This window comes from Mandrillus leucophaeus, unplaced genomic scaffold (assembly GCF_000951045.1).
Source record: "Mandrillus leucophaeus isolate KB7577 unplaced genomic scaffold, Mleu.le_1.0 Scaffold417, whole genome shotgun sequence".
NCBI lineage: Eukaryota > Metazoa > Chordata > Mammalia > Primates > Cercopithecidae > Mandrillus > Mandrillus leucophaeus.
Genome location: NW_012104443.1, coordinates 1692838 through 1708695, shown reverse-complemented (window position 1 = coordinate 1708695; position 15858 = coordinate 1692838).

Here is a 15858-nt window from a genome sequence, read left to right as displayed (position 1 = left end):
GTTCAAGTGTGTATGAAGAATGAGCATGGTTTTTGATGTCTAAGGACTTAGACATTTTAATATTCACAAACTGTTTCTTGAAAGATTACTTAGGATGGTCTTCTACATAAAAAGTTGATTCATTAACAAAAACAAAGCACAAAAAAGTCAAGCTAAAGATTTAGGTTGCCAGAGACTGTAAGGCAAAAATAAAACCAAAAATTAATATGAAATATGTATTAATGTAAACGGTACAATCATATATCTGAGAAATCAAAGAAAATCCATGAGATTTCATTATAAAACCAATTAGAATGTCAATATTTAAAGAGAATGTTTTAATATACCAACAATAACCATCTAGAAAATAAAATGAAGAACACCTTTTACAATCATAACAACAAAATACGTAGAAATAAACTTAAGACATGTACAGAATTTATATGAGGAAAGTTGTAACTCAACTGGACAGGAAAAAAAACTTGAATAAATGTAAAGAAATATCTTTTTGTTGGTATAAGAATCAGCATTATCAATATCCAATTGATCCTAAATTAACCAAAAAATTCAACAATATTTTTAAAGATTTCAATGACATAATGTTTTAGAAACTTGACTAAATCTGATATTCATATGTAAATACAGAAACAGTATTTAGAAATGTAGTAGAAGGAATTGCCCTATCAAATATTAAGATATATTACAAAATTATGGTCATTGAAAGAATATAGACTTGTGGTATTATAGATTGGTTGCTGTTAGGGATTGAATTGTGTCTTCCCAAAATTTATTGGTTGAAATTTTAACTCCCAGCCCCTTAGAATGTGACCTTATTTGGAAATAGAATCATTGCAGATGTGATTAGCTGAGTTAAGATGAGTACTAGAGTAGTGTGGGCCTCTAATCCAATATGACTAGTGTCCTTACAAGAAAGGGAAATTTGGACATAGATAAGCACACAGGGAGAATTTCATGTGAAGATGAAGTCAGAGCTCAGTTCTATGGTTTGAATGTTTTTGTCTCCTCCCAAGATCATGTTGAAATTTAATCCAGTACAACAGTATTGGGGGGTATGGCCTTCTACAAGTGATTGAGTCATGAGGGCTGGGCTTCTCCTCCATGAATGGGACTAAGTACACTTATAAAAGGGCTTGATAAAGGGAGTTCTCTTTTTGCCTTTCTGTCTTCTGCTATGTGAGGACACAGTGGTCCCACCCTCCAGAGAATGCAGTGTTTAAAACGCCATCTTGGAAGCAGACAGCAGGCTTCACCTGATACTGAACCTGCCAGCACCTTGATTGTGGACTTCCCAGTTTCTAGAACCGTGAGAAATAAATTTCTGTTTTTTATAATTTACTCAGTCTCACGTCCCATGTTATATAAAAGTACAAAATAAACTAAGACAACGGAAGTGACGCTTCTATAGCCAAGGAACACAGAAAACTACAGCAAACCACCAGAAGCTGGGGGAAAGGAATGGAATAGGTTCTTCCTTGTAGCCCTCAGAAGAAATCAACCTGCTAGTACCTTGATCTTGGACTTCTAGCATCCAGAACTGAAAGGGAATACATTTCTGTTATTTAGGTCAGCTAATTTGTGGTACCTTGTTCTGAAAGCACTAATACAGTTGGGGGAAAATGGACTATCAATAAATGGTGTTGAAATAACTAGCTGGTCATTTGGATAAATGAATCGGATAATTACCTTACTCATACTGTATTTAATTACAGCTTTATCAGTGTTTAATGTTAAAAAAGTATTGGAAGAAAATATTGGTGAATATATTTTAAAATCTTAGCGTAAAAGCATTTTTTAGCATTATACAAATTCCAACAACTGTAAAAGACTAAAAGCTACCACTTTTTTTAAAGCTTTTAGACAAGTTTTAAATATCGATAATGTAAAGCATTGGCCAAGGTTTTTTGCAAGTGGCACTTTAATACACAGGAGATATTTTCCATCTAACAAAATATAAATTATATATATTATAAAAATAAATGTTATATATTATGTAGTGTGTATATATTCTTTAGCTCAGTAAATGCACACAGACACAAACACACATACACGTATATATTCTTTAGCTCAGTAAATCATCAAAAATTTATTTCAGTACATAATTGGTCAAATACTCAGCGTTATACGTTATACACACACACACGTGCACGCATGCACACACACAGTGTATGTATCCATACAGCATTATGTAAATAGAGAAAAACTAGAAATAAACAAGTTCATCAGTTGAAAGTGGTTAAATAAATTATTCTTCATTCATAAAATAGAGTTGTCTTCATCCATTAAACATGTGACATGTCTCTGTTTAACAATATGGAAAGATCTCCATGACAAATTGTGGAGTGAAAAACCACGTTAAGAATGAATGTATAGTATGATCTTCTACACCTTCTGCACACACAGAAAGTTTCACCCTCTGAAGTCTAGAAAAATAATGAACAAAACTGTAATCTTGAACACAATAGTGATAGAATTGAAGATGGCTTCTAATTTAGTTTCCATACTTTTTGTCTTATTTAATATTCCAACATGAGTGTCCATTAATAAAAATTCTGAGGCTATTTCCATTATTAATATAATTTTAAATAAACATATGTTTTAAATATTTATTCTTCTTTCCCTAACAATTCTATTCTATGAATGTATCTTAAATAGAGATGTACTCATGAATTTACATGCAAGGATAGTATTTGTTTTTAATTTTGAAAATTAAGATATTCTAGAAATATATAACAACAAAAAATTATAACAAAATTTTCTGTATTCAAGCAAATACTATGCAGCAATAAAGTATAGTATTATATAGGTCAGTATATATTATAAGATTAAAACTTTGTGGGAAAACATGTATATATGTACAAATACTTAGAAAAAAGCATTGAAGGTCATATACCAAAATATTAGATGTGTTTTTTTCCTCAGGTACAGAATTACGTTATTGATATTTCTTCACAATTCTTTATAATAATTACATATGACAATAAAAATCTACAGTATGGAAAGCTTTTTTGTTGTTGTTACCGGAGCTGATACATGTGTGTATTCAAACAAGTACAATGTACATATTTTATGGAGAAAAATGTTTGAAATAAAATTTTCTTTTTCCTTTTCTTCCCAATCCATCTACTGTTCACCACATATCACTCCTACAGAGGCATTTCTTTTTTTCTGGGCTCCATCACCCTGAGATCAGTAAGCATGCCTTGTACTCACAGGAATCTAAGAAGCGTACCATCGAGGAGACAGATTGCCCTTTCCAGGAAAGGAATCTCTGTCTTCATCCTTCCTTGTTCCTCCCCCCCTTCTTATTTTAGTACTTTGGAGATTAGAGATATTAATTGTATGACTTGTGGAATGCAGCTTTTCTTCCAACAGCTGTGTTTATGGTATATAATCTATTAGCTGCTTATATGCCAACATTTAAAAGCATTCTGATGGATACTACTCAGCAAGGGATTAATCTTTTCCAGCATCACCCTCTTGACCTGCAAATGTACATTAGCGAGGGGGTATAATGCCTGCTCTGACATTTGTTTGCAATGCATCCAAACACATTCTGGGATGTACATTCAGGTTTCCTGGCATTGAGACAGATTGGCGAGTCAGCACTAAGACATATAGTTCCCATATGCCAGGGTTAAGAAAACTAGATCTTCTTGAGCATTTCCATTGAGCTTTGTACTATATATTTTCATGTAGACCCTCCCCCTAGGTATACTCTGCCCACATCAACCATACCACTTCAAGTACAGTGGAGGACATAAGGTAAATAAAATCTAATAAGAACAGGTTTTGATTTCCTCTCATGTGCTCTCTGCACATCATTTGGCTAGGACCACCCTAAGAAAGCAGGCAAATAGAGGATTGCCTTTGGAAACCTTCACTTCTCTGCCCAATGGCTTCTCTCATGATATCTGAAATTTTAGTTTCAAATCCTGACTCTACTAGCTGTATGAAGCTGGGTAGATTACTTAAGGTTCTGAAGCTCTGTAGTGGGTATCATATTACATCTATCACAGGTATTTGGGGAAGATAAAATAAATCATACATATGAACCAGAAGAGACCTGGAATATAAGAATTATTCTATACATGTTTACGGAAGCAAAGTAATGTTTTATATTTTAAGACTGGTTCTTTTGAGTCATAAAGGAGTATTTTATAGTTGCTGTTTATGATTTCTCTGTTAAGATAGGACAGTTCTTGGGAAGAGCAGTATCATATGCAGAGAATAGTTGACGTATAATTCAGGTTACTTGATAGCCTCCTGAAATTAATAAGACACACTGGGGAAAGATCACAAAATAAGTGTGTGAGAGGGTGAAAGAGGCAAAGTCTTTCACTAGTCAATGGATCTGATCCTCTGCCATCAATTATGTTTTGGCCTGGGTAATTTTTTCACTAATGTTTCTGCTAAATATAAGCAACAAATTTCATCTGAAAACCAGTTCACATACTCTTATTTACGGGTGTCTAATCTCCTGGCTTTTAAACAATTTCCATCTCCTTTTATTAAACAATTTTTTTAAAACACAGTATAAACAATCCTAAGAATTTAGGTCAAAATGTAATAGTGTTGTCTACCCTTAGTCAGCTTTGGCGTTTGGGCTTGACTTTCCTCACTATGAGAAAACAAAGGGAATGGAACAGCATAAACCTCGAGAACATTCAGATCTTGGATCAAATCTTGTTCTGCCACCTTATTAGGTGAGTGCTTTGGGGCAAGTCACATAATCTTCATCATCTCAGTTCCTCGTCTGCTCAGTGGAGATGATAATACCTACTCCAGAGAGCTGTACTACCAATTAGGTGAGATAAGATAGGAGAAAATGTATCTATCACAGTTTGATATATTAGCAGGAATAAAATAGTGGTCAGTATAATTGGCATTATTGTTATCTTCTCATTTCTTTAGCTACTGTGGCATCATTCATATTTCCAGTGGAAATGCTTTGTGCAGGAGAAGGGACTAATATAGGCTGTCGTGAGTGAGGGCGAACACTGAAGTTGTTGTCTGAAGTAGCAACTGGTTTACTAGGTGGACTAAAAAAATGCTTCTACAAATAGTTATAAATGTTAGATATTATTTTTCTGCTTAGAGATAATCTCTTTTTTTACTTTTTTTCTTTGAGGCAGAGTCTCACTCTGTCACCCAGGCTGGAGTGCAGTGGCGCAACCTCGGCTCACTGCAACCTCTGCTTCCCGGGTTCAAGCAATTCTTCTGCCTCAGCCTCCCAAGTAGCTGGGATTACAGGCATGCACCACTACGCCCAGCTAATTTTTGTATTTTTACAAGAAACGGAGTTTCACCATATCGGCCAGGCTGGTCTTGAACTCCTGACCTTGTGATCCACCCGCCACAGCCTCCCAAAGTGCTGGGATTACAGGTGTGAGCCACCGTGCCCGGCCTGCTTATAGATAACTTCAAATTGTGATTCATTTTGGAGAAGGACTAATATTTCAATCCCAGTGATGGAACGTGATTGCTACAATGTGTCAGTGCCCTCCAGCTGAAGAATACTAGGAAGATACCTCTACTTGAACAAAGTTGGGTTTATGAGTTCATTACAATGAAGGAAAACACACCATGGAGACCCTTGGGGCCTCTGAGAATGATGGTGCTAGAAAGGACTCTGGGACTTGAGCTTGTGTTAGGTGATTGAAGGTAGGTTCGAGATAGCAGGGCTTTGCACTGGATTGGATGCTGTCAGGAAGGAGGAATATTTTTATGATTGCATATCTTAATAAATCTGATGACAGAAGGTGAAAGGAATAAAGCAAGCCTAAAGCAGCAGTCGTTCATAGCAGCCAGGATAGAAAGATATTTGGCCATTTTTGTGGTTGAGTCTTTTGCAAGAAGTCTTCTTTTCGTCTTGACCCATCACGGTCACAGAGCAGCCTTGCATGATATTGGTGCTTTGTGAAATTCAGTGTGGTGTGTTCAACAGGAATACACCATGGACTGTGAGTGTCAGGCTAGCTCCTTACATTACTGGGACCTAACTGATAGTGGCAGGCCAGGTCCTGGCTGTCAAGGTTTGCTTTTCTCTCTCAGCTTCTCATTCTCAAAGTTATTTCAATGAAAATTCCAGTCAAAATGTTACCAACACCGCAATTCCCCAAACTTCATTCCATGTCATAGTATATAATTACTTCATATTTTATATCAATTTATTTTAAAATTAAATGAACATATTTTTATAAAGAAACTTTATATTATTATTGTAAGTTGATATTAGTATTACTCAAAAAAGGGTGACATATAAAAATAAAGACAATATAAATGCTAGCCAGATGACTTTGCCTATTGGCATCTCTCTTCATTATAAAGGGAGTCTTGAACTTGTAGAGACATGTGAAAATATTACTAAACATTTCGGTTTAGTAATTCATTTGTTTCATTTGTGTTTGACATAATGTGAAGGACTGACAAAGAAATAGAAATAGAAAATAATGTATTACTACAATGACCAACACTATTTAATACTAAGTCTGCATGACTGCTGAAATAATCACAATTACTACCTATTTTAGTGCGATCATATACCTCTCACATTTTGGGAAACACCAACTCTTGATTCTGGACATATGACTGATTCTCTGAGTCCAAAATATCCAGAAAAACATTCTTTCTTTTGGTGACTCATTCCAGCTGTGTTACTGAAAACAGTGGCTATGTGACTCGAGATCATAAGAAAAAGAATTGCTCTAATTCATGTTATTAACTGTTTAGTGCAGGTCGTTTTGCCCAGAGAGGGAAGGACCTTGTATACTGTGTGAGGATTTACATAAAATCTAGTTTTAATAAACACTATCATGCAAGTGCTCTTGCTTTATTTATAATTGCCCATGCTTCCTTTCATTTCTAAAGTAGCAAACTCAAATTTTGCAGGAAAAAACTGAATCAAGAAACGGGATGTTTGCATCTCCTTTCAATAACTGTGTGACAATGGGCACATTGCTTATCTTCATTTTTCTCATCTTTAACTGAATAGGAAAGGTTCAGCTCAAATCAGGTAATATTGCAAGGATGAAATAAAATAATAGGCTGAAAATAATACCATTTTCAGATAAGAATCAAAAGACCCCAATCATCTACTTTAATCAGCATATGCTGAACTTACAGGCTTTTAGCCCTAGAGCTCTTTCTTTCTATGAAAAGCTCCACACAGCAGTTTTGATCACACAGTAGTTAATCTTCAGCATGTAACTTTCCATGATCATCTAAACTTTAGTTGTAGATTGAATGCTAAGGTGTTCTCCTTTCTTTTGAACTTTGATGGCCTTTTTCCAGATGGTGCCATGTAATACACTGCTTGTGTTGTAGTTCCTGATGCCTTTGAAAGCTCTTTCCATCAGAGATGCCTCGCCACCCCACCGGGGACCCACAATGGCCAGCCTTCCCATATGTTTCTCGTCCCTGCACTCTAAATTCTTTTGCTGCCTTGCCTGCATAGCAACCATCAATATGGTTCTGGACCTGGATTTCTCCCAGGTGAGCAGACTTCAAAGTAAGTGTGAGGTCTCCAGGAGAAATGTTTTCGTTGTCCATCTGTGTGTCCACTGCCAGCTAATGTCTGGTTTCCCTGGTGACAGTGTGATTAAAGGAGGTGGCAAAGATAGGGAGAAAGGGCAGAAACCAAAGAGGCTTGTGATCATCCAGATCTGGAAGTGACGGAAGGAAGGAAGACAAAATTAAAATTTCCGTCTGAAACAACAAATGAGGTTGAGAATGACAAGTTTAGTGTAAGTAGCAGGTTAGCAGTGACATGGCATCAACACGTATACTGTGACTTTGCATGTCATTATTTAACATGTTAATATATCACTATTATATGCTCATTACTGGTGGCAGCATCACACCGAAGAGTGGATCATTATTTACTGGCGGGCCATGGCAGTGACTGATGAGAATCATATAATACAGCAGCTATCTTAGGTTTTTCGTGGTGGAAAGAAAGTCATACTTGTTTTTTCATGCCTGTGTGTAAGTAGAACTTGAGATATGATGGGCTAAGGTAGAATGGTCTTTCAATTCTTTTACCAAGAGCTTTAATATCATTCCCAGTCTGAGTATATAAAATTTACCTGTATTACCCTTTCAGTTATACTTTTTCACGTTTTCTTTTTTTTTCCGTCTTTCTTTTTAAAGTCTTTTTCCATTTTTTGCCTCTTTACCTCTTTTAGTCTCTTCCTTCCAGGCTAAGTAGTATGTCCTCATAAATGCTGTACTTCTTTCTTTTTTGTAAATTTTTAATTGCTACCTAATGATTACACATATTTCCATGTATATGTGATATTTTGATACATTCATGCAATGTGTAGTGATAAAATCAGGGCAATTGGGATATCCATTATCTCTAACATTGATAATTGCTTTGTGTTGGGAAAATCCTTATCTTTCTTCAAGCAATTTTGAGTAATACAATAAATTATTGTTAACTATAGTCACCCTACTGTGCAATCAAACAGTAGAACTCTTAAGCAGTCTATATGTATTTATTGAATACCTATTAGATTCTCAGTGTTTGCCAGTTGATCCCAATTTGGGGGGCTACAAGTCCAGCTATGTTGGTCTATGGCTGTTAAATCTAAGCTGCCTTCTTCAGAGCATTTCAGATAATGAAATAATGAGATGAATGGCCTGCTTTAATGTAATGGCACCTCTTTGTGGGAGAGGGGATAAAGGGCAAAATTAACAGGTGATGGGGGAAATTTCATCAGACTGTGACCTATTTGCAAACAAGACACATTAGCCTTTTCATCGAGCACCATTTTGTAGAAAGGTATCTGGCACGTAGAAAGTGTTCAATAAACAATGCTCACAGAAAGAAAGCCACTCACGCCCCATGGAAGATGTTCACTAACATTCTGTCAAATGCATACATGAATGGAGGAAAAAGGGGGGTAAGTTTTGCTGCCTTGGAGGTGGCAGAGGGAGAAGAACGTCCATGTATGAGTGGACCCACACAGTTCAAACCTGCATTGTCCAAAGGTCAGCTGCATATTTGAGCACAGGACATAGTTGAGCACAGCAATTATTGCCATATACTTGAGGAATCTCACCTTCTTTACCCTCTTGACCAGATTTGGCCCTGAGAAAAATAGATTTTCCAGAAAATTACTTTTAGAACACTATTTCCTTTTACCGTTTTCATATTATTTCCTGTCAGAAGCACACAAGGTACAGATTTGCTCTGAGAACAAAGGATCCCGTAAGGTTGGCTATAGGGTAACCAGGACCATTTGGGGATATCAGCTCAAAGTCAAAGTTCAGGAAGTCCTTTATCAAGCTAATATCTAATAATTTCTGATAGGTCATTTAATTTTGCAATTTGCTTTGGGAAGCTCAAGTAGAAAAATCTAGTATAGTATACGAAGTTGACATCGATTAGGAATATTAGCTGCTTTATCATTTTTTCATTTTATTGGCCATTTTACTTTAACATGTTTGCGATGGTATATAACAATTTGTGTATTTTTATTTTTCTGGCCTCATCATCAAGATCATCCCCATTGTAAAAGTTGTTCAGTATTTATTAATCTAAACACTAATATTACTGCTATCAAATCTTAATAGTAATATTTTATGATTTCGTTTTAAAAAACTGTATCAAAAAACAGATGATTGGTGACTTATAAAAGGCTAAAGAAATACATTGCTCATTTTGAAAGATGTAAATCTTATATCGCTCTCCATGAATTTACTGACAAAACCTTCTGCTAGAATTGTAATATTGGAATGGAAACCCCTTTTTTGTTGTTGTTGCGCTCGGGAATTTAATGAACGTTTAGCCATATTTGAAAAAAGAAACCTTTCACTTATTAAAATATTAAATTAAAAATCCTTTTTAATTGAGTGACAAGGAAGCAATATGTAGTTTTCTTTAGCTACGTTGCCAAATCCTACTGAAGTATGTTAATTCATTTCACAATACATGGACACATTGAGGACAGAGCCGATGGTAAAGCCTGTCTGCAGAGAGCCTGCCCTACTAGTGAGGTCAATTGGAGGTAAGCACCTGTTCTCTTCTGTTACAGAATCCTTGCCAACAGATTGTACCTGATAGATTATCGAAACTGCTCATTACTTATTTTGTTCTTTTGGAGGATGATAGGAAGAATAGGTCTAAGGAAGTCATTAGAGAAATTTAGTCTCATTTGTGATTTATTTTCTCATAACCACTTCGGTAAACCCAACTTATCACCCCTATTTTATTGAATTTTGGTGAAACCTAAAACATATTTTGGCAGCGGCACTTTTCATTCTTTTACTTCTTAATCAATATGAAATTTAAAGAGAACACAGTCCATATATGTTATCTTCATTTATACCTAACTCCTCCATGTAGTATTTTGTAAAGTAAGTTAATGTTGAGAAATTTGTTGGATATGTCAGTTTTAAATACAGAAGAAATATTGTCAGAAATAAATTAATATTCCTAGGAAGTTGAACATTTACTATAAATTACAAAATAATAATCATCACAGATTCCAAATATGAAAGGGTTTTTTTGAAATATTTCAACTACAGCAGGTATTAAAAAGACTCTACCAGATGTAAAGCACTAGGGAAATATGAATTAGTTAATTTAAGTACAGTATATGTGGAATTTAAGATTAATTTATATATAATAAATGTAATTATATAACAATATGTGTATATAATTATATATGTTAATGGTATATTTATATACATATATCTTTCTCTCTGTATGTACTATTTATATAGACAATATATAGGCTAACACCAGTTATCCCAAGGCTATATTTATCTTTGAGATTTATCAACTCTAACATGGAATGGGATTTCTCAATAGTTTCAATGCATTGAATTTTGGATAGAGAAAATTTTCTTTAAAACTCACTAAGGATGTGTATCAGTCATTAGCTAATCAGAAAAATAGAAGTAACTCTAGATATTTCATCAGAGAGATTTAATGTGGGACTCCAATACACTGGTTTAGGAGGAGCTTTTAAGAGGTGCTTATAGAGCCAGAGCTCAGCCTCTGCAGAAGTTGCCCAGTGGAGCTGGTGCCTCTGAGCATGTGCAGTGGAGCTGGGTCTGAAGCACAAAGGGCCAGAATGAAGGGCCATTGTTCAGGCAACTCAGACAAGTCTAATAAGTAAAACAGAAAGAACCAAATCCCTTCCCTCATCCTCCTGCCTGCAAACCTTTCTCTGGTGTCCCTTACTAACTAAACATACAAATGAGAAATAGAGTAGAATCCCATTCTCAGTATCACAAAGCAGAGAAGAGAGTTGGGGCCCACAATAGCAGAATAGCTGAAAGAAGGGACAAGTATCAAAAGAGCACCTTAACTGTTTATGTGTCTTGTAATGCTAATGATCACTCTTCATCAATGTCTTTTGTAAATTTCTTTTTTAAAAACTATAGATCTTCTTAGATTCACACAAAATCTTTTCTTAGGATCAGGCACTGAACCCTGGATCCACGCCACTGCCTTTTGTTCCTTTGCTACATCCTACAACAGACCCTTTCCTTTCAACACACACATTCTTATTGGCACATAGCACTTATTTCAGCCATGGAAAACAAACACAGCATTACCCAAAACACTCAATCTCAGTATGATCTAAATATATTTTCCAGCTATAGGTAGTTGAAGCATACGTTAAGAAATGCAAAGTATGGGCTTCCCAACAAAACCTGGTGCTCCAGAACTCACTTGTAAAGCCCCACTTCCTGCCAAAGTGATGGCCTTCACGTAGGCGCAAGTAGGGTTCATCACCTGGATGCCCCACGGAGTTTGGTGGGAGGGAGTCTTGTCTTTCATCATTTTTTCCTACTTCAGGCTCCAAGTAAGTTGAAGACTGCTTCCTTTATTATCAAAGGAATTCCTTACTACTTTTATTCTATATATGTGTGTGTGTGATATTGTATGCATATGGAATCCATTTTACTTAGTTATCTAAAATAAATTTACCTCTTAAGTAATCGATGGCTCCATTCTCAGCCAACTAACACAGGAACAGAAAACAAAACTCCGCATGCTCTCACTCATAAGTGAGAGTTGAACAATGAGAAAACGTGGACACAGGGAGAAAAACAATGCACACTAGGATGTGTCAGGGGATGGGGGGCAAGGAGAGGGAGAGCATTAGGGCAAATACCTGACACATGTGGGGCTTAACACTCAGATGAAAGGTCAATAGATGCAGCAAACCACCATGGCACATGTATACCTATGTAACAAACCTGCACATTCTGCACATGTGTACCTATGTAACAAACCTGCACATTCTGCACATGTGTACCTATGTAACAAACCTGCACATTCTGCACATGTATCTTGGAACTTAAAATAAAATATAAACAAACAAATAAATAAAGTAGAGCTTCCCCCCACCCCCCAAAAAATGAATAAAAATCTTAAGTAAATTTTCACCATTAGGAAGAGATTCTATTTTATTCCAGCGATTCATTTTCAATGTATAAATAAAATCACAGAAAGTCCTAAAAAAATAGTTGATGGCTCAAGAAAATAAAACAATCAAGTTCTGATTTTGTAAATTTCATTCTTTCGATGGTGAAGTTTGCAGGTATGAGCAACAATGCTAAGTTAAAAATGGAAATACATATAGAATATGGCAAGTGCTACAAGGAAAGGATGTTGGCTAGGGTGCTGAAGAAAAGGTGTTTTGAAATAATACTCTCAAGCAGAAATCCCAACGTTGCCACTTACTGGTCATGTACTCTTGGCCAAGACCTAGACCTAAGTGAGCCTCAGTTTCCTCATTAAGAATATTATTACTACCTACTTGATAAAATTATTGGGCAGATTGAATGAGATTTGGTATGTAAAGGAATTTAGCGTAAGACCTGGAAGACAGTAAATGCTCAAGAATGCTAGAGGGTGAAAAACTTTCCTGGGCCATGTAAACATTATAGTTCTTTGATTAAATATGATCAATGTCTGTTTCCTTTCAATCTATGTAAAACATACAAAAATTAAAATCCAGTTTTCTTTCTGCCATAAGCTTGCAGCACAGTGGTTCTTGCTCTGTGAAATTATCTTTTTATTTAAAGACTTATTGAATTATTTTAAAGTCATTTTGTAGAATATTTCTCTCTAGATGTTCCCCCCTTTAAGAGAAATTTAGAAGAGGTAGATGATGGAGAGAGGGAAATCAAGAAGACAGCGAGCCAAAACCCAAAGAGCCCTTTTGACTTACCCCTTCCCTGACACACTTACTGGGTTTAGAATCCAGCATGCTAACCATTACACCATGGAACCTCACAGTCCGCACACACCTTCTGATCTCATGGCAGCGAGATAGCAGATGGAAACAGACAGTTTCCTTTAGGAAGCGTCATTCTATTTCTTCTAACCTACCTCCCCCTTACTTGTTCGTTGAATCTGAATCTGGTAGACCAATTGCTGTGGACACTATAGAAACAGGTGACACGGCACCATGACCATTAATATGATTTTGGATTTTTTCTCTTTTTTATTCCTTTGGGAATCTGAGGATACTACTCATTGGATAGAAAGCTTGAAAAGTTAAGACATGAGTTAAAAGTTAACTTAGAATTTTGACATGAGTCTTTGTTCTTCTAGCTGTATTTGTTCTGTGTATAATCAAACACTTAGAGGCTAATGTAGAAGGACTCAGGTCCTTCTCATAGGGTCTGTTGAACAGTGTATATCTATCACCTGCACTCCCAGCAATTTTTAAGCCAACACATCCTTTAAAGCTCAGCTCATATGTCTCCTACTACCATGACAAGTTTTATCATTGCTATGCCCCACCCTGTGTGCGGGCCTGCGTCACGCTCTCCTGAGCTTACTCTTTGACATCTGCTTCTCACACTGAACCATAAACTACCTGAAGGTAGGACAATGCCTCATTGAACTTAGTACTCCAGAACCTAGCTGTAACTACCACAGCAAGTATTCCATAAATTATATATTAATAAGCTAGTGCGCCCAGTTCAAATGGCTGAATAGAAAGTCTGACACTGAATTAGGAAACAGGAATAATAAAGAACACCAGAATTGAAAAAGTATATTGTCTGGCTGGATAAAAAGAGCCATAAACCTCAAATAGAGATTGCGATTAGAATGTTTGTAAAGATAAGTTGATAGAATCTCTGCCTTTTATTTATAAACAGATTTTTTTTTTCTTGCTGTAATAACATTCCTTGCTTAAGTGAAGGTCAAGGTGAATTAGAACAACAGAATTGTTCTCACAGGTCATGAAGGAAATAGAATACTGTTCAAAACAGTAATTAAGCAACTTTCAATTTTGACCACACTTTGCTGATTAAAATCTCGTAAAATATAAAAATGGAACAAATAAAAGCATCAACAAACAAACAAAATACACATTTGTGCTGTATGCAACTTCTGGAGTACCTGATATGACCTAAAGAATGAGTACACTGAGGGAGTGATGGGATTATAACAGTTTCATGTATAGACAGAGTCAGTTTGGGAAAAGAATGTAATAAACATTTTATGAAATTCAAACTTTCTTGGCTAGACATGGTAGGTTCTTTACGATGAGCCTAACCCTCCCCCAGACTCTACTCATTCGTTCAACTTTATTTCCTTCCACTTTCCTGCAGACCTCACCAAAGACATCACCATTCCCCACCTGTCTTTTGTGCACATGTCCTTCTACCCCTGCCACCGTTTAGCCTCTGCTTAAATGTCAGCCCCTCCATGGTGTCTTCCCTGGCTCCCCCAGTGTGAGTGATTCCAGCATCTGTGCTCTAGCATTTCACCACATCATATAATTTATCCCTCTGTCTCCATGACATGAAAAAGTGTATCCTTGAAATGAGGTGTCTTGCTATGGTTGTGTTTATGTTTCTACCACTTAGCACCATGCCTGTTAAAGAGTATGTGTCCAGTGGATAAATTAAGGCTAAATGAGATTTTATAAGTTTTTAGAACTTAAAAAAAATGAATTGAGGAAATGTAATTTTTAAAGATTTGGCTGTGAATGTGTTACATCAATTAAGACATATCTGGGGAAAAATAAATAAGAGGAGAAACCTAGGCCCCAGCAAACAACTGAAGCCTCAGAATGAGAGGGCAGACCTGGGCTGCACTGCAATTTTTGCCACAATATAAATCTTACTAGGTGATAAACCCAAGGAGATGTACAACAGAGCTTTCACAAATCAACATTTTCTCGGTATATGAAAGATCCATTTGGAGTTCAGGCCTACCAGTTCAATACCTTTTCCCTCATAGCAAGCAGAAGGTATTTAACTTCATGAATTATAAAATGACAAGAAACATTTCTGTATTGGTTGTAGATTCAATCCCACAACAGGTTCAAAAGTTCAGAAGCAGCGAATACCCAAATTTATCATACTATAGGTTACTACAAGAGCAGCAGTTTTAAATAATATATACTCTAAATTATTGAAGGGAAGTAGCAACAGGTAAGAACATGGTATTTTTAAGTATCCTCTTGTTTCTGAAAATGGTTTAGCACTTTTTAAATACTCCTTAGCATAGTAAATAATAAAACAATGTACACTTTAATATTAGTGAATAGCTGCTTGGCGTGTTTTCTTGTAAATAGATATTTTATGTACTATTTTCTATAAATGTAATAATTCTAATTGAACATTTATTGAATGCTTAATCTTTGGAAGAAACACTTTAAAATATTAACTTACTCAAATTTTGCAATCATATAAAGTGCTTTCTGTTATCAAGCTCATTGTACAGATGAGAAAACTGTATATGGCAGAGCACCAAAAACAACTTCTTATTTTTATCTCCAAATCTAAACTTACTCTGTTGCCTTCGCCTGGAAGGTTTTCTTCTCTTCAACTTAGCGCTGTATTCTATGCTCTCTTCAAGACTAATGTAAATCT